This window comes from Alligator mississippiensis, chromosome 11 (genome assembly GCF_030867095.1).
Source record: "Alligator mississippiensis isolate rAllMis1 chromosome 11, rAllMis1, whole genome shotgun sequence".
Classification (NCBI taxonomy): domain Eukaryota; kingdom Metazoa; phylum Chordata; order Crocodylia; family Alligatoridae; genus Alligator; species Alligator mississippiensis.
The window spans coordinates 12,416,245-12,429,618 of record NC_081834.1 but is presented as its reverse complement, the minus strand read 5'-3'; the positions used below and the strand labels follow the sequence as shown (position 1 = coordinate 12,429,618).

Here is a 13,374-nt window from a genome sequence, read left to right as displayed (position 1 = left end):
CAATTGCAGGGATTTTGTGATGTGGGTAAATTAGAGGAGGGCATGTGGTCTCTGAGGGTCTCAGGCTGCTTTGCAAACTTCATTGCTAGGTAGGTTAGTAGCATGGCCAATTTTCTGGCAGACAGAGAGAAGCTAAGTAAGCCACCTAAGATCATGCAGTAGATCAGGGAATCAAACCAATGGACCCAGCTCATCCTTGTGTTTGCCTTCTCAGGAGGAAACATGAGTTGCACCAAAGCAGGAGAAAACCCAGGTCCTCATCCATAACCTGAACACCACGATAGAGGGACACAAATTAGCAGTTAGACTTCATAGCAGTGACTTGGGGAAAGGAGCAGGTTTACAACAGACTACAAAATACAGAAGAATGCATGATGATCTGGGCATGAAAAGTACAACTGACTCATGCCTTATTTTATTTGTAACGGTGCATGCCAAATGCCTGTGCAAGCTAGCCGTCTCACTAGGACTGTGAGGATTATATATCTTTCAGATATACATAGAGCCAGAGACAGAGATAGAGAGGAGTCTCGTGGGTGTCTGGGTGCTGTTGGCATGAATAAATAAACCTCTTTGTAAAAGTGGCTCCTGCCTCAGTGAACTGAACCCACAACGCAAAAATAGCCATGGGAACTAGAACAAATGATGTTGCAATCTTACATCCCATCAAATTCGAACTGCACATCTGTATTACCCCACAACTCCAGTCCTGTCCTAGTCAGCAAAGATTTCATAATGCAGGCAGCTGTCTAAGATGGACTAAGGATCTGCAGAACTTCAGTGTAAGCTAGGCATCTCTGGGAGAGAGTTTTACACTGATAGCTCAGGTACTGCTAACCACATAGCTGTGCAAGCATAGAGCTCATCCCAAGCTGCACAGCACACCTGAGAAGTTGTGCAAGTGCTGACCCACAGTGCTGAACTCTATGGTGGCAGCTGCTCTGGTATCAGGACCCATGCTAACCGGGGTATGTTTACGATGACCGTACCAAACTAGTTTTCAGGACTGGCTTTTAGTTCTCTTTGACTACCATACCCAAACAGCCAGGACTGCAAAGGCAAACTGGCTCAAAAGCTTGCTGGTTGGTTGCCCAATGCAAAAGCTTGTTGCAGAGGGAAGTGGATATTAGTTTTCTTTTGTACCAACCCTTGAGGAAGCTAGCTGCAAAAAGAACAATCCTGATGAGTTGCAGTTGGCCCACAGCTCCAGGAAAGACCAATAGAAGAGGAAATGAATGAATCTTGGCTTCCCTTTATGCATTACTTACAAATCTGTATTATTGTGAAACAGCCTGAAGCTTTAAGAACTCCCTGTTATGAAACAGGGGACATCACTGAAAGTGGGAGCCTATAAGAGCTTCAGGACCTTCAGCAGTGCATTTAGGGTCCTTTTAACGACCCTGTGATGTCTAAACTTTGAAGGTGCATTTTGCCATTTTTCCTGGTTTTGCACCACAGGAAGTCAGGTTTTTATAAACCAAAGGTGAGAGAGTCTCATGCCAGGAACTGAGGCTTCAAGAAAGTTGGTAAGTGTTGAAACACCACTAAAATCTAAAAAAAAGCTTAACCATGGACAGAAGGTGAATGGAGAACAGACAAACAGTGTTTTAAGTTGTAAGCAGAAAGCTATACAATAGGAGGAACTCACCAAAGAGGGATTTTCTGCTCAATCTGATCAAGTTAATGCCTTTCTTCCTAAAACAAGCAATTGCTCCTGTTACATCTGTGGCCAGTGGAAAGTGCATCACAGCATACACAGCAAAGAACTATACTGACAGTCAACCAGAATCAGGAGATCCTTACTTAAGCATGGGAGTACATCTAAGTAAGGGCAGACTGGGGGTGTGCCTAACCTGCAAGCTACCTATAGGTTCAGATTTGCATGCATACTTTACCCATACTCCTCTTGCATTCACACTTAAAGCCCTTATACCCTTTCCCAGAGGTAAGAATGTACAGAGCTTTAAGCACTTCTCTGTTTCCAGTAAATGCTGCATTAAGCCTATACCCATCCCTTTACCTGTATGCTTTGCAGCAGGGATGTAGTATGATAGCAAGCAACATGCTCGTGTCCAGGCTGTTCTCTACTGGCATTCCCACAATCCCATGGACCAGCATCCTCTGGCTCTTCTGCATTCTTCCTACTTACCTTCTTCTCACCAGAAACTGTATGGCACTTAACATCACTGTGCTTTGTCTTTAATCCTTTATTTTCCTAGCAGGCTGCTAGTATATAGCTGGCCCCTGCTCTGACAAGCTAAAAGTTGCCCTGTCAACATCCATCTAGGTGACTAGAGGAGCATTCACGAGGAGACCATGATTTTAATATATGCCACTGTAATGCCAACTCAAAGTGGTTGACTGTTGAGTATCTCTCAGGCTGCTTGGAGCAAAGCAAGGACCTTACATAGTAATACTTCAAGTCTGAGGATGTTAAATAGAGGTCCAGCAATGCACCTGTTCCATTGGAGTTCAAGTACTGACCTGCTGCCTCCTACAACAGGGTCTTGTCTATAGAGGGAAGAACTGAGAGCTCCACAAGAATGAAAGGATGAGATTGGAGATGACTTCTGTTTCATCAGGAACTGCCTGCTGAACTGATTATTGCAGTGAGTGTCCTAGGGAAATCTCAGAGGAGCTGTTCTGTGGGGAAAAAAAACAAACTTGATCATCTCTGCAGGGCTGGAGTCAGTGGCACCAGAGCTTCTTCACATCCACTTTCCTATCCCAGCCCTGCTTTCCCCAGCCAGGCATATTCAAAGTAAAGAGGAAAAAAATTAACTAGGCAAAGACCAAGATCTGGGTGTTTCAGAGTCCTGCCTTCATCATGGAAAGTATTTCACGGTCACAAGTCTTCCTTGACCAGTTTTATGTAACAGTTATACAACTTCAACAAATGAGCTGCTTACAAATAGGTTACAAGAATGTGCTGCTTAGTAGTTACAGCTTTGCTGAAAAGAAGTGGCCACAGATTACTGTTTTTCAAGACCAGTATTCTTCCAGAATTGTCCCCACTGCTGAGAGAGAGGGCTTGCAAGTTTGTTGTGCAGTTCTAGTTGATCAGTCAGTTAAGAGTAGGCCAAACTTTGCAGATCCACCTCTGCCAATGGCTAGACACTCCTGGGCTAGGGACCGAAGTTACACATAAACCAGTTTCAGTGATCAGAAACTGGTTTAAACCTGTAACAGAACAGAAGTTCACTGCACATAAACCAGTTTCAAATGGCCGAAACTGATTTAAGATAAACCTGATTGAATGTAGTATCAGACTTAACTGATTTGGGTCCAACTGGTTTATGGAACTTCTGCCCCAGACCTCTTCCTGGTTTAAGTTAAACCTGAGTCCCCCAGCATCCCAGCATGCTTTTCAGCCCTGGGCTGGGCTGAGCTGTCTGTTCCAGAGACCAGGGCTGGCCCTGTCCCTCTCCTCCCTAGTGGGATCTCCGGTTGACTGAGAAGAAGGTGGAGACTGCAGCTGGGAGACGGCAACATCTGCCCAGCTTCCTCCTGCCCTACCCGCCCTTACCACTCACTGCTCAAGCAGGGATTCCCCACTCCCACCCCTCTCCCATGCCAGGACCCCAGCAGCATGGACCCCAGCCAGTATCTAGCCACGCCCCCCCCCATGCTAGCTAATGATGAGGGGTGTGTGTGTGTGTCCAATTTTACTGGAACAAAGGCAGACAGAAGAGTGTCTACTTTGGGCTAGAAGCCAGTGGCTTGCAAATGCACCCTGCAGATAAGAAGAGCTTGATACTAATGAGAGAGATGTGTTTGTTTTCTTTTGTAGGGCATGATGGGCTGATAAGCTTTGTGTTCTGATAAGCTCCCTGCTGGCCTGCTTGCTTCAAAGCCTGCACTCTGTCAGGATTCAACAGGGGACAGAAAGAGGTGTGAGAAATGACCTGGTTTGCAATGAATGCAACCTGTGAGTGCTGTCAGTTTGCTGCAGACTGTATGAAGAAGCAGGGAGAGGGAGATTGAAAAGCTCAGTATCATCAACAGATGCATGCACTGCACACAAGCAGTCCTCCCCCCCTCCCCGCCCCTGCCTCGAAGTACAATGAGCCCCACTCATCGTACTTTTTTCATGTCAGTTGTACACTTTTAAAAGGATCCCTTCAAACTGCCAACAGAAAGCTGATCTGACAGCACTGGCCTTGTGGTTCCCCTGGACATACTTAATGAAATGATGTTTTGTGTGTAGCATTGATTGTTCTCTTATTTGCAAACAAATGAACGGTCAAGCTTATGCCAGATGGTTTTATTGAAGCATCAATAAAACACAAATTTACAAGGTTAAATGAGAGTCTCTCATGTGGCCAAGAACAGTTTTAGAGTTAGACTGATGGCAGACAAAGGTAAAAGCTTTTGATTTTATGGGCATTCTTGGATAAGTGGGTCCACCACATTCCCTAAAAATTACAGCAGTCCCCTTCCCAGGCACATTCCTCAAATTCTAATTGAAATCTAGAAATTAGCTTACAGCTCGTCCCATGGGAAAGCACAGTCCAGAAAGCAACACATGTGTTTGCAGTCAATTCCTCATTAACCATCACCACATGTGGTCATGATGCAAACCCATATGGCTTTCCTGGTTTCCCTTGAACCTGTGCCAGTATTTATGAGGGCACTGTCTGGTTGTGTAACCTGGTAAAAGTCTATGCCATATGAAGGTACCAACACTTACCTTTAGCTTCAGACATTATGGTTGTGACCTACTGTGCCCTGCAGACATGCACATAGGCAATGCCATCTTGTTTTCAGACTGCTAAATGTACAGTCTACCACTACCCTACTGCTGCTCAGAGTAGCTGAGTTTTCTGTGGAGGACCCTATTATCAGGATATGGATTTGGAGGAACTTTCCTACTTCGTTCATCATGGCTTGTCAAGAGTGGGTACTAATACGTCATTAATACCCATCTGGGTGTTTCAGAGTCCTGCCTTCATCATGAAAACTATTTCATGGTCATTAGAGTGGGCACTAATATGCCATTAATAAGGAGGAAGGAGAGTCCTAGGTTGTCCAGAAACAGAAATGCTACATCTCCCTGCTACCCTGTTATGAGTGTGGGCAAGGCATATACCACCAATGATGTTCATTAACTTGCACTGTAGTTCACCATATTCACTGGCTTTCTTAGCAGGGCAAGCCATAGACATGTATGTTTAGTCTGGCCCAGTTTGGGAACCCTCTTCTTAGCGCTCCAGCTCCTGTCAGGCACATTCGTCTGTATAAGCTGAGTAAGAACCTCATCTCAACCTCTGCCACCAACTACTGATTTGCTAGCACCAAATGGGTTAGCTGTGGCCTCCAGAGATGATCAGTGCATCAGGATCTTGGAGAATAGTTGTTCACCAGGGCTCCCCAAGGGATAACAAGGTCTAATGGCCACAAACTCCTAGAAGGCCAATTTAGACTGAACATAAGGAAGAACTTGACAGTCCAAGTGTCCAGGGTCTGGAACAAACCGCCCCCCAGAGGTGATGTAAGCACCTACTCTGGACTCATTCAAAAGGCATTTGTATGTTTGTCTTGCTAGGGTCATTTGATCTCAGCAGACTTTCTACTTATGGCATGGGGGCTGGACTTGATGATCTTGCGAGGTCCCTTCCAGCCCCTAATGGCTATGAAATCTATGAAATTCTTCTGTATTGGTATGTGTTCCCAAAAACAAGTACTGCTGTGCCAGAGGGTCCAGCAAGCTCCTCATACAGCTCCATGAAGCTCTGCCTTCTTGCAAAGAAATTGTGCAGTCACTGCTAGTCATCCCAGATCTGTAGGGGGAACTATTCGTCTACAAGTGGGAATTGAATGGCAACTGAAGTCCTCACCATATTTGTCTCATCTTGCATGAATACATCCCCCTTACCCTGAAGCTCAGTGCTTTTCCATGTTTCAGGGGACCCATGGGCAACTGGTGCCACCTTAGGCAGGGGGGGAGGAGGGGGGACACATACCCCCACTGCGACCAGTCTCACTGCTGGGGGGAGTTCCCCCATGGCCGATTGCTGCAGCCGCTTCCGGGAGTGGCTGCAGCCACTTCTGGGAGTGGCTGTAGTGATTGGCTGGCACTTGCAAGGGGGTCATCGGTGCTCCCGCCTGCTCCCCCTGCCCATTGCCTAAGCGGTGGGCAAGCACAGCCGGCCAAGGGGTGCACTGGCACTCTCAAAGGGTGCACGTGCACCCCTGTGCATCCACTACGCATCACCACTGAAGGGACCTGAAAGCCACTGAACATCTCTTGAAGCACTGATCCCACAGCATGAACAACTGTCCAGCAATGAGACATACTGTTTAGCCCACTGGTACAAATGCATGCCCAAACCCCCCTCATTTGATGACAGGCTAAAATAGGGGCCATGAAAGAAATAGAGAAGTTGTTCTACAGAGCACCACCAGCGAATTCTTAGAAAAGCTCCACTCTGTGCCACTAGGAATCAGGGCTGTCCCCCAAGAACACACATCTGGATTTATGGGAATGAAAGTGTGGAGCCAGGTACCCAGGACTCATATCACATGAGACTATATGATGTGAGGTAGGTTCACGCAGCTCACCAGCTGTGGATGCACAATATTGGGTAGACATACCCTAAGCAGGATACCAGGAGTTGATCCACTGTCTTAGTGTCAAAATAGCAAATGTCCTATTTCTCTTTTCTTACCATAGTACTTCCCCTTGCTTTCTTTAACAAGTTCATAATGTACTATCCCTGCTACTAAATAGTAGTTTTCAAACCAAGTAATCTTGTATTGCCTTCTTAGAGCAGTCAAATGAAATTAATCAGTCATTGGTAGAAGCTGTAGAATTGCCATGGCAATCATTTGGTCCCTGAGGTCTGACCTTATGTGAGAGAGAGGATTTTGATACATTATGGGTGCATCTACGTATATTAATGCAGCATTAGCCAGCAAGCAGCTTCCACACTGTAGCACCCTTGTACCCCAGCCAGCCCCATTAGTGTCTACATATGCATTTTGCCACATGTAACTACTCCACTGTAGGATAGTACTCATAACGAGTAGTACTATACAGCAGAGTTAATTATCTTACTGCAGCTTAATAGCACTGCACATGTAGATGGTGATGTTTTACTGTGCAGCTAAGTAATTAGTCAGCTCCACAGTAAAGCGTCTTGTGTAGATGCACCCTGGGACTGCCTGATTTGGGCATAGGAGCATGGAGTATATAGGAGTATATAGTATATAGGCCATGGAACCAAAATTTAAATCTTCTTCCAATATCAATTTATCCTCCCTAAATCCTTCGTCAACAGATTTGTCCTCTTCCTTTCCCCTTTTTCCTCCTACAGGACCTAAAATTATCTCCATGTAGCACAGGGTTATGAATGAAATCATTGCCCCCTTTCTCCCCTGCCTGCCCTGCCAATGGATCATTCCCTCTCGGCAATGGTTTCCTTACATACACCCCTCACCATATGCTTCCTGTAGCCCAGCTGCTAGCAGGAAGCACAATTCCTTTTCTTTTCTCAGTAGACCTAGAGACTGAAAGAAAGGACCAGAGGCAGTTTCCGTTGATCTGCGGTTTGCAGTATGTGGGGCATGTCATCAGAAAGACTGTTGTTCTCGTCTCCTGACAGCATCTTTCTGTGGTCACACTTTTTGGAAGTGTCTGCTAGACCTGCCTCCCCCATCATTTCTTGGCAGCCTAGTCTGCTGCTTCTTCGTTGTCATTACACTGGCCGCACTGAGAATGGGAGATGGCATGTTCTACAGTACAGCAAACTGTGCACATTCCTGACGAGCAAATTGAGGTTGGTTTTCTGTAACTGCAAATGCTGGAATCCCACGCCAGACAGACTGTGCTGCACAGCGTTCATTGATGGCAGCTGCTGCTGTACCTGAAGGATCTGTTTCACCGTAATCAGCCATCATATGGCATTCCTGATCCCCCAGCATAAACAAATCTAAGCACAGCTTTTTAAATACCCAGCTGATCTTAAAATAAGTCTTGAGTGTTGCCTAGTTCACTGGACTATAGCAGAGTCCCCCGAGATAGAAGATGCATTGGGTGGGCCATTTGATTTTATAATGGATGAAAGAGTATACAGTACAGAACAGACCCACACTGCCATGGTGCAGGCTAAGTGATCAAACAGGTCTCTTCCATCTCTTGTTCTTATGATGCTCTGTAGATGCTGGCCCAGACTGGTGCTCCAGTTTCCTGATCTGAGTCCCAACATCCCTGCTTTTTTACCATCAATAAAACACAGGACATTTTAAGCCATGAGCAAACATGCTCAAATTCCAGTATAAATGGAGACTGTCATTTGTTTCATCACTTGTAGTACAGTAGCTGGGGACCATACAAGAGTTTCATAGTTTTATAGTAGTTAGGGGTCAGAAGGGACCTGAATAGATCATGTAGTCTAACCCCCTGCCACTGGTTGGAGCACACACTGGGATCACATGACCCCAGACAGGTGTTCATCCAACCTCTTTTTGAATTTACCCAAGGTAGGAGCAAGGACCACTTCCCTAGGAAGTTGGTTCCAGATCCTAGCTACCCTGACAGTGAAATAGTGCCTCCTAATCTCTAACCTGAACCTATTCTCTAGCAGCTTCTGGCCATTGTTCCTCATCACCCCAGGTGGTGCTGGGAGAATAGGGCTCTTCCTATTTGCTACTGATCTCCCCTAACGAGTTTGTAGGCAGCCACCAAATCCCCCCTCAGCCTCCACTTGCTGAGGCTGAACAGGTTCAGGTCCCTCAGCCTCTCCTTATAGGGCCTGCCCTTTTGCCCTCCAACCAAGTGGGTGGCCCTCCTCTGAACAGTTGCAGTTTGATTTTTTCTTATCATTGGTAATAGGGATGAATGGCTGAAAGCATCATTGGAGACAGCACTAAAAAGTAAAAATGGGTTAAAGCCAACCATCCAGATCTGCTTCCAACCCATTTATATAATTGTAATAAACTATCTTACAAATCACTGATAATCTTGATATGGTGGTGAATGTTCTCAGATCACACTGAAATAAATGCATTATACTGAGCATAAGTTTGGTCTGCAATTTTTTGATCAATCTATTCAAGTGTGAAGAGCTGGTGAAGAGCCTTTTGGGCACGGGGGAACAAATCTCTTCATCTGTGGGTTGGATAGCTTGCACACTTGCCCAGACATCAAAACTTTGCAACTCCTCTCTGCCTGCCTGGAGGCTTGACTAGTGTGACTGCTGAAACGACAACCAATCTCCACTTTCACTTCTGAGAGTGACACCAGACAGAGTAGCATCACCTTGCAAGATTACTCCTGGAATCAGATTAAATGTCTTATGCCTTTAAAACTGAAGGAAAAGGAGATGGAGCCATTCTTCCAAATGCTATAGCACTCAGTCCAGTAAAGCACGAGAAGCCATTTTTACTGGGAGTATTTGCAACAGTATAAAGTTTGGGGCCAGAAATTTAAAGAGGTGCATGAAAAGAATATGCAGAGGACCTGTCAAATGTCTGGCTATTTGTGTGTGCATTAAAAAATGCACGCACAGAATTTGCATGCCTATTTTCCATAATTGCATACACACATTTCTGTAACTGCTTAGTGAGGCAAGCTCTCAGACCAGGGAGATCTGGTTAAATATCTCCTACATCACAGTGCTCTTTCCAAGTATCCAGCCTGAATCACACTCTTTATGAGCTGTCTAGCCACTCGCATATGATCAACACCGATTATTAGATAAAAAGAAGCGTACTATTTTCTTTGCACCAATTAGTAAGAGTTTGACTTGGCACTGAGCCCCACAAAACTGGTCATGGTGAAGTCATTAGCTCCCATTCATGTGCACACCACATGTTCTCCCCTAACTGTTCTCATTGTAACTTGGCATCAGCTGCTTAAGTACATGATCAATTAAAAACAGGGAAGCAGGAAGGATTATTAATCCCTAGGAAAACGTTTGTTGGCCAAAGGCATCTTTTGCTAGATAGTACACAATACAGTTGAACATACAATGGGCTACTGATGTATGTTCCAGCATTACGTTATATAACTACAGGAATTGTCACAATGATGAAAAATGGTCTGGGCCTGTAGCCTGTCTCTGACAGTGGCAAAGACTTAATCAAATTCCAGATGGATTATAGTAGGCAACTGTGGAACACCTCCACACTGACTGTCAGTTATTGGTTGACTAGTTTGTGGGGGTATCGTGCATAAATGAATGCAGTAGATGCTACTATCTAGGATTACATGCATCAGAAGTAACACTAGAAATCACCTCTAGAAGCTATGTAAAACCAGTACGGACTCTGCAGCACCAGTGCAGTGTATTGCCTGTAAGTCTGCACTCGTGCCCCTTATGCATTTACAGTGCTCTGCAGCTCAGCAGGCTGCTGCGTGGGTTCAGTGCTACTTTGACTCACTGGAAATATCTGTCTTCAGTTGACCTACCCTGGCATGATACGCAGCTGAGAGTTCAGAGTTGTCAGCAGCACCACAAGCTGCAGACAGGCCAGCTACTGATCCCTGCAAGAAACAAGCTGGTCATGCAGAAGTGTTCTGCAGATAATTCATTGGTCACTATGCATCCCTTCCATTTAGGGACCGAAATGAAGTGATAACCCACATGTCATCGAGCAGTGTTGTCTATCTTACCAGGACGTTGTGAAGCCATTATAAATTCTGATAATTCAGTGACAGAAACAGGACTGGAACAACAATCTATCTATAAATAAAACTTGATTTGTTCTGAAAGCACTTAACACAGGTCAGTGATACCATGCTCAGTGTGAATATGGGGAAACTGGGGCAACTTACTTCCTCTCTTGGTGCCTCAGGTTATCCAACAGGTCAATGCTGGGCTGAGCTTCGAAGCCAGGCGTGCCGAATCTCAGTCCTGCGTCCTATTTGCTAGGACACTTAATCATGTACCGTGGATCCACCACTCTCATACACACAAAAGCATATTTCTGAAGGGCATGCAGAACTAGTTAGGCCAGTAGAAATAGCAGAGATTCATGCAAATGTGTGAACACTCAGTCATGTACATCTTATTATGACCAAGGCAGCCCTGGGCACATCATGTCAGGTAAAGATCAGAAAGCAGAGCACTTTGGCCTTCCTTTCTTCTCTTGCTGGGATGTTATGAAGTAGCTAACCACAGGGGCTGATGACAAGACTAATGAGAGAGCAATACAGGCAGTCCTCGCACTTACGACACAAATGGTTCCTTCCCAAGGGGATTAACACAGTGCCCTGGCACACTTCACTGTATCAAGCCAGAGATATATAAGCCAAGACATGACAGCAGAGGGAAGAAAGGAAACACCCCGGCGCAGAACATACCTGGGAATTAAAAATCCATCCCACGATGGAAATGCCAGAATCCTTTAAGGAGTGCAATGGTGGCCTCTACTGGTTCTTGCCAGAACGGTCTTTTCTCTTTTGATTTCTCTTTCCCCTGACCTGTACTGGAGTGAGTTACTTGCCCTGCTTGTGCGGGCTGGTAGAACCAATGCCTTCCTTTCCAGAATGAAAAGGCTTTTGTGAGCGAGGCGAGTCAGCCTGCTTGTGATCTCACCGCCAGTCCGAGGCAGAGCTAGGACTGCAACCCACGCTTCCTCAAGTCCTTCTTCTCTAGCAAGGTCACAGCACTACCTCCACCGTCCACTGTCTCTAAGCTTCATCGAAAGCAGCAGTATTGCTTGACTCAGTAGAAAGCCTGGCAAAAGGATCCTGGGGCACAGACTAGGCATTCAGTCCTTCCCATCACCCTCCTCTGCTAATAACTCTTCCAATAGCCTCAGACATCATCAACGCCACAGTTCCCATCTATGGTATGGCTTTGATGATGCTGGCCTGCCTGAGAGTGCAGAGTGATTTTCAGAGCACCAAGTATTGTTGTGTACCCAGAACGGGAAGTGGGGAAATGTGTTGGTACATTTAAGAGAAACTCCTAAATACTAATCTGAACTTCACCTCTGGCATTGAGTGCTTGAGTGCAAGCTCCAATCAAACATCTGGAGCCTTTCATGTTGCTTCCATGGGGGCTACAATTGCTCACAAGCCTGAAAAAGAAGAGATGGAGGCAGATTAAATGGAATGAGCAAGTTTTACACAAAGCTAGCCTGTGAAAGCCTCACTGTCATGCTTTCTTCCCTTTCCCCAGCCCTCCCCTCTTAGCTTTTAAAGACCTACACATACAAGACATGATGAAACTGCTGGTTTTTCACTGTTCTCCAACATCCAATTCCTGCTCATCTCTAAGTGCCCTGCAAACCTTCATTACTTAAGTGTCAGGGCATGCTCCTGAAATTGCACCCAGTCTCAGATAATGTGGGAGGCACAGACAGTTAAATGCTTGGCCAAGGTCATTCAGCAGTGAGCACAACTAGGAATGGATCCAAGAGTTTCTTACTCACCATCTCATGCTTTCACCCTCAGAACGTACTTCCACCTTTAATACCCTATGTCAACGTTCTTGTTATCGTTCCCCTACCCAGCACGGAAACTGGGAGCCTTCCAACAGCAGATAGGCCTTGCAGATTCGGCCCTTTATTTAAGTTCAACACTCCAGAGCAGCTGATAAAACCTGAGAGGAGCTGGTATTAAAAGCAGGCATCAAGGCCACGTGACCAAACATGTGTTTCACAGCTGTTAACACTGTAGTTGCCCTGCTCTCCCAGGCAGCCCAACAGGATAATGGGTAACATGGACAGAGGCTTATGGGAGAGCTGTGGCTGGACTCCTCTCCTATTAACCAGCTTTTAGTTCAGCCTCAAAGTGACAAGGATGGTGCAAAGATCAGATATTTAGAACTTGTGCTCTGTGTGAATATTTGACATGCCTGTCCAGCTGCACAGTACACAGCAAAGGTCTGTAGCCAGCTCTGAGTTCATGCAGTGGGAGCAATCCAACATGAAGAACAAGAGACTGGGGCTCTCCTCTGCATGGACTGCTAAATAAAGCCTTTAAGTGATTCAAACACTGCTCACCATCTCTGGGAGCAAATCATAACAGCAGCATCTTCACAACCCCAGTTTATCTTTTAAACAGAGGCCTGACCCATTTCAACCAGGGGCTTCGGCTTGAAATTGGAGCTAAAAATGGTTTTAAAAATCTTGTGCTATCACAGGAGGATGCGCCATTCTGAAAGCATCTGTATAACTGCATGTCCTGTACTTTTTCTTACTTGTCAGGCACAGAAAATGTGTTCAGCCCTGAAGAGGGTAAGAGGTAAGACAGCCACAGCCTCAGAGGAGTTAGCTCGAGCAAGTGACAGAATGGATGGCTCACACTGGTTTGTGGTCGGGGCCTGCTGATGGAAGTGGTTTGCAGGTCTCTAACAGGATCTCAGAGATACTGATTACAGGAAATGCTGCAGAGACTTAGGTAACAGGGAGCACAGTCCCTAC

The 13,374-nt window shown here is 45.7% G+C and overlaps 1 long non-coding RNA gene across 1 annotated transcript; it reads right to left on the bottom strand.

The window, feature by feature from the left end:
* Positions 1–1,581: 1,581 nt before the first annotated feature.
* On the bottom strand, positions 1,582–12,528 carry LOC109280620 (uncharacterized). Its single transcript, XR_002086997.2, has 3 exons — positions 12,382–12,528; positions 11,306–12,027; positions 1,582–2,643 (listed from the first exon to the last, which is right to left on the bottom strand). It is a non-coding gene; the product is annotated as an uncharacterized LOC109280620 (long non-coding RNA).
* Between the last annotated feature and the right edge of the window lie 846 nt (positions 12,529–13,374).